The sequence below is a fragment of the Triticum urartu genome, chromosome 5, assembly GCF_003073215.2.
Source record: "Triticum urartu cultivar G1812 chromosome 5, Tu2.1, whole genome shotgun sequence".
Taxonomy (NCBI): Eukaryota; Viridiplantae; Streptophyta; class Magnoliopsida; order Poales; family Poaceae; genus Triticum; species Triticum urartu.
Window position 1 is genome coordinate 363,534,263 of NC_053026.1, and position 6,531 is coordinate 363,540,793.

A 6,531-nucleotide genomic window follows, 5' to 3' on the forward strand; every position below is an offset into this window, starting at 1 on the left:
CGACGGTCCGCCATCCAGAAGAGGAAGGCCATTGGCGAGGAGGTGGCTCGGCTCTTAGCAGCGGAGTTCATCCGAGAAATTTACCACTCCGAGTGGCTCGCCAATGTTGTCATGGTACCCAAGAAAGACAAGTCACTTCGCATGTGCATCGATTTCAAGCATATCAATCGGGCCTGCCCAAAAGATCATTTTCCTCTCCCCCGCATCGACCAGATAGTCGACTCGACTGCGGGATGTGAGCATTTGTCTTTCCTAGGCGCCTATTCCGGGTACCATCAGATCCGTCTGTATGGGCCCGACGAGATCAAAACAGCTTTCATCACTCCATTCGGGTGCTTCTGTTATGTCACCATGCCGTTCGGCCTCAAGAATGCCGGACCCACGTTCATGAGGATGATTCAGAAGTGTTTGCTCACTCAAGTTAGTCGGAATGTGGAGGCATACATGGATGATATTGTGGTCAAGTCACGGAAGGGTTCCGACCTGCTGACTGACCTTGCTGAAACCTTTGCCAACCTTAGGAGGTATGATATCAAGCTCAATCCGTCAAAGTGCATGTTCGGAGTTCCAGGTGGGAAGTTACTCGGTTTTCTCGTTTCCGAACGAGGAATCGACGCCAATCCTGAAAAAATTGGTACTATACTCCGAATGAAACGTCCTGTGCGTGTGCATGACGTCCAGAAGCTTACAGGATGCTTGGCCGCTTTAAGTCGATTCATCTCTCGCCTCGGTGAAAAGGCATTGCCTCTTTACCGACTGATGAAGAAGTCTGACAAGTTCGAGTGGACTCCAGAAGCTGATGCAGCGTTTACAGAGCTCAAAGCTCTACTCTCCACCCAGCCGGTGCTTGCTGCCCCAATCAGCAAGGAGCCTTTGCTGATTTACATTTCAGCCACAGGACAAGTTGTCAGTACAGTACTTACGGTCGAGCGGGAAGAAGAAGGAAAGGCCTTCAAAGTTCAGCGCCCAGTATATTATGTTTCTGAAGTTTTGACTCCTTCAAAGCAAAGATATCCTCATTACCAGAAGCTTGTATATGGGATTTATATGACCACGAAGAAGGTTGCACATTACTTCTCTGATCATTCCATTATAGTCGTCAGCGACGCTCCACTATCAGAGATTTTGCACAACAGAGATGCAACTGGTCGAGTGGCCAAATGGGCGATTGAACTTCTTCCCTTAGATATCAAGTTTGAGGCAAAGAAAGCTATCAAGTCCCAAGCAATTGCAGATTTCGTCGCCGAGTGGATCGAACAGCAACTTCCGACTCAAGTTCACTCGGAGCACTGGACCATGTTCTTCGATGGATCTAAGATGCTGAATGGTTCCGGTGCTGGGGTAGTATTGGTTTCCCCCCGAGGAGATAAGCTCAGATATGTTCTCCAGATTCACTTCGATTCCTCTAATAACGAAGCAGAATATGAAGCACTTTTATATGGGTTGCGCATGGCCATTTCACTCGGCGTCCGTCGCCTCATGGTCTATGGCGACTCAGATTTGGTGGTTAATCAGGTGATGAAAGAATGGGACGTCAAAAGTCCAGCTATGACTGGTTATTGCAATGCAGTGAGAAAGTTAGAGAAGAAATTTGAGGGGTTAGAGCTTCATCACATCCCCCGACTGAAAAATCAAGCGGCTGATGATTTGGCAAAGATAGGCTCCAAGAGAGAAGCCATCCCCAGCAATGTGTTTTTGGAACACATCCACTTGCCATCAGTCCAAGAAGATCCTTTTACAGATGAAGCCCCGCAGCCAAAGAGTGCCACAGATCCGACTGAAGTTGAAATTCCGGCAGTGGTCGACCTAATCATGGAAGTTTTGGCAATCACCCCTGACTGGACGATACCGTACATCGCGTATATCCTGAGAAAGGAACTCCCAGAGGACGAAGAAGAGGCTCGACAGATCGTCCGTCGATCCAAGGCCTTTACAGTCATAAAGGGACAGTTGTATAGAGAAAGCGCGACTGGAGTCGGTCAGAAGTGTATAACACCAGAAGAAGGTCAGATGATCCTTGATGATATCCACTTGGGGACCTGTGGTCATCATGCGTCCTCTCGGACCATTGTGGCTAAAGCATACCGAGCGGGATTTTACTGGCCAAGAGCGAATGAAATGGCAAAAGAGATAGTCGACAAGTGCGAAGGGTGCCAGTTCTACTCCAACATGTCGCACAAGCCTGCATCAGCCCTGAAGACCATTCCACTCGTCTGGCCCTTCGCTGTTTGGGGACTGGACATGGTTGGCCCATTGAGAACAGGCAGGAGCAGTTTCACACATGTGCTTGTGGCAGTTGACAAGTTTACCAAATGGATTGAAGCTAAGCCTATCAAGAATCTTGATGCTTGCACTGCTATCAGTTTCGTCAGAGAGTTAACATTCAGATATGGAGTCCCGCATAGCATCATCACCGACAATGGGTCAAACTTTGATTCAGACAAGTTCAGAGCTTTTTGCGCCTCTCAAGGCACACGAGTCGACTACGCATCGGTCGCCCACCCCCAGTCGAATGGACAGGCAGAAAGGACAAATGGTCTGATTCTCAAAGGACTAAAGCCTCGGCTGATGTGTGATCTCAAGAACGTGGCAGGCGCTTGGGTCGACGAGATTCCATCGGTTCTGTGGGGATTGAGGACTACCCCGAATCGGTCGACTGGAAGAACTCTGTTCTTTCTGGTTTACGGAGCGGAAGCAGTCCTGCCGAGTGATCTACTTCACAATGCACCCCGAGTCGAGCTTTATACCGAAGATGAAGCAGAACAAGCCTGGCAAGACGCAGTCGACCTCCTGGAAGAAGAAAGAGAAATGGCTATGATCCGATCGACCATTTATCAGCAAGACTTGCGTCGATTCCATGCCAGAAATGTGAAGAGTCGAGCCTTCCAAGAAGGAGATTTGGTCCTCCGAGTGGATCAACAGAAACCACACAAGCTCGCTCCTACTTGGGAAGGTCCCTTCATCATCACCAGAGTCCTCCACAATGGAGCGTATCACCTTTACAATGTCGATCGCCAGATCGATGAGCCACGAGCTTGGAATGCAGAACTGCTCCGCCCCTTTCACACTTGAATTCTCACTCGGATGAGATGTAATAAGAAAAACTTCTATAGTCTGTTTATCAAAGACAAGAGTGTTACAAATCTTCCTATAATTGTTGTTGCTTTTGTTTGCGTGTGAAATCCCCCAGTGGGTGGCTTAGCTGCGAATCCGTTTCGCCTAAGTTTGTAAAAATCCTACCGAGTGGCGAGCCAGACTCCCACTCGGAGGCTTAGCTGCAGCCCAGTGCTCGCCTAAGTGTTTAAAAATCCTACCGAGTGGAGAGCAGACCTCCCACTTGGAGGCTTAGCTGCAGTCTAGTACTCGCCTAAGTTTGGAAAAAATCCTACCGAGTGGAGAGCAAACCTCCCACTCGGAGGCTTAGCTGCAGTCCAGTACTCGCCTAAGTTTGAAAAAAATCCTACCGAGTGGAGAGCAGACCTCCCACTTGGGGGCTTAGCTGCAGTCCAGTACTCGCCTAAGTGTTTAAAAATCCTACCGAGTGGAGAGCAGACCTCCCACTCGGGGGCTTAGCTGCAGTCCAGTACTCGCCTAAGTTTGGGAAAAATCCTATCGAGTGGAGAGCAGACCTCCCACTTGGAGGCTTAGCTGCAGTCCAGTATTTGCCTAAGTTTGAAAAAAATCCTACCGAGTGGAGAGCAGACCTCCCACTCGGAGGCTTAGCTGCAGCACAGTGCTCGCCTAAGTGTTTAAAAATCCTACCGAGTGGCGAGCCAGACTCCCACTCGGAGGCTTAGCTGCAGCCCAGTGCTCGCCTAAGTGTTTAAAAATCCTACCGAGTGGCGAGCCAGACTCCCACTCAGAGGCTTAGCTGCAGCCCAGTGCTCGCCTAAGTGTTTAAAAATCCTACCGAGTGGCGAGCCAGACTCCCACTTGGAGGCTTAGCTGCAGCCCTGTGCTCGCCTAAGTGTTTAAAAATCCTACCGAGTGGCGAGCCAGACTCCCACTCGGAGGCTTAGCTGCAGCCCAGTGCTCGCCTAAGTGTTTAAAAATCCTACCGAGTGGCGAGCCAGACTCCCACTCAGAGGCTTAGCTGCAGCCCAGTGCTCGCCTAAGTGTTTAAAAATCCTACCGAGTGGCGAGCCAGACTCTCACTCGGAGGCTTAGCTGCAGCCCAGTGCTCGCCTAAGTGTTTAAAAATCCTACCGAGTGGCGAGCCAGACTCCCACTCGGAGGATTAGCTGCAGCCCAGTGCTCGCCTAAGTGTTTAAAAATCCTACCGAGTGGTGAACCAGACTCCCACTCGGAGGCTTAGCTGCAACCGAGTGCTCGCCTAAGTGTTTAAAAATCCTACCGAGTGGTGAACCAGACTCCCACTCGGAGGCTTAGCTGCAGCCCAGTGCTCGCCTAAGTGTTTAAAAATCCTACCAAGTGGCGAGCCAGACTCCCACTCGGAGGCTTAGCTGCAGCCCAGTGCTCGCCTAAGTGTTTAAAAATCCTACCGAGTGGAGAGCAGACCTCCCACTCGGGGGCTTAGCTGCAGTCCGGTACTCACCTAAGTTTTTAAAAATCCTACCGAGTGGAGAGCAGACCTTCCACTCGGGGGCTTAGCTACAGCCCAGTGCTCGCCTAAGTACGGAACACATCCCAACCCGCAAGGACGACGAGGTGCAAATCGACTGCTACCTTCTCCTTCGGAGCTGCACCACAAATACAAAGTTATTTCAAGTGAAGAACAAGTTCCACTCAACAGATAATTCATGAAGATATTCAACGATAAATCAAGTTCAGATAAGATCCAAAGGTTCCAGACCACAGATCGAAGTACTTGGGCATGCAGCCCGAAAAAGTTTAACGGTTACAAAAACCACTCGGCATTCCGAGGCAAATTTAAGGTGGGACATAAGAGTTTGTTCACTTCGCGGGAGGAGGGCTGGCAGGCTCGACGAACTCATCCAGGTCGACGTCGTCGGCTATCCGAGTGGCTGCAGCGATGAAAGTCTCCATAAAGGTTCGGAAGTCATGCTTCTGGGTGTTGGCGACCTTGATTGCTGCCAGCTTGTCTTGTCGCACCTCCTTGCAGTGGACACGAACCAAGGACAGAGCCACATCAGCGCCACACCGAGCAGAAGACTTCTTCCACTCCTGCACTCGGTCAGGGATTCCGTTAAGACGAGTCATCAGAGACTCGAGATCGTTTTGGAGCGTAGCCTCTGGCCAAAGTGCCGGGTCGATCCGTGACATGGCGACCTTCAGTCGAGCCAAGTAGTCCACGACACCGTCAATGCGAGATTCCAGTCGGAGCAGATTCATGGCAGTTTCATCTTTCACGGGAGAGTTGATTGGATCCAAACCTGGTTTGATCCGCCCAGTCTCCTCTTCAAAGTTCTAGCAAAACTCTGCATTCACGATCCAAGGATAAGTCAATTTTCATACACTGAGTCGACACAAAAAAACACCAGTCAGAACTAAATGTGCACCTTCAAGCTTGATGTACAACTTCTTGGCGAGGCTCCTCAAGTAGCTCTCTAGATCGTCCCTCCTGCGAGCGATGCCTTCCATCTTTTCGTTCAGGTTGAGGTTATCCTTCTTCCAACATGTACACTCCCTGTTGGCTTCATTTAGAGCGGTCTTCAGCTTGGTATTCTCTTCTTCTAACTGGCCGACCGAAGCCAGCTTCTGTACGGCCAGAGCGGTCTTGTCGTCAGCCTCCTTACAGGCAGCAGCCAAGTCCTGATCCTTCTTCGCCAGAGCTTCTCTCAGTTTTTCTGCAAAGAAATGATGATTGATTCGGAAATAGCAGAAGGGTACTCAAGCCTAAAAACTAACCAGTCGACAAAATCGTCTTACCTGCGGCGCCGTCTCTGACCTTTTGCAGCTCTGTCCTGGCCAGCTCCAGATCAAGGTTCAGTTGAATCTGCTGCTTCTCCAAGTCAGCAAAGCGAGCTCCAAAATCGCAAGATTTCTAAAATCAAAGGGGAGAAGTTATCATTGCAGTAAAAAAACAACAAAGGCAATAAATACTAAGACTACGGTCGACTGCCAGCAGTCCACCATAGTCTCGAGGACTACACCCAGTGGGTGCACTTAGTGTGCCCCCACCGGTTCTGATCCCACTCGACCAGCCCACCGAAGTCGAGTTCAAAAAGAAAAAAAGAGAGAAAGAAAGTAGAACTCAGACTACAGTCGACTGCCAGCAGTCCACCATAGTCTCGGGGACTACACCCAGTGGGTGCACTTAGCGTGCCCCCACCGGTTCTGATCCCACTCGACCGGCCCGCCGGAGTCGAGTGGAAGAGACAAACTACTAGTCTGGTTTATACATTCGGCAAAATACAAAGACTACAGTACTTCATTCGACGCACCCAGTGGGTGTACAGACGCAAAGATTTTCGGAAAGAATCTTCAGATAACCGACTAACCTGAACGTTGCTCTGGAGAGCCGAGCTGGCATCATAGGCAGCTTGGCTGGCGTCCCGCACCATCTTCATCTTCTCCATCATAATGCCCGCCTGGCGTATGGCTTCCCTA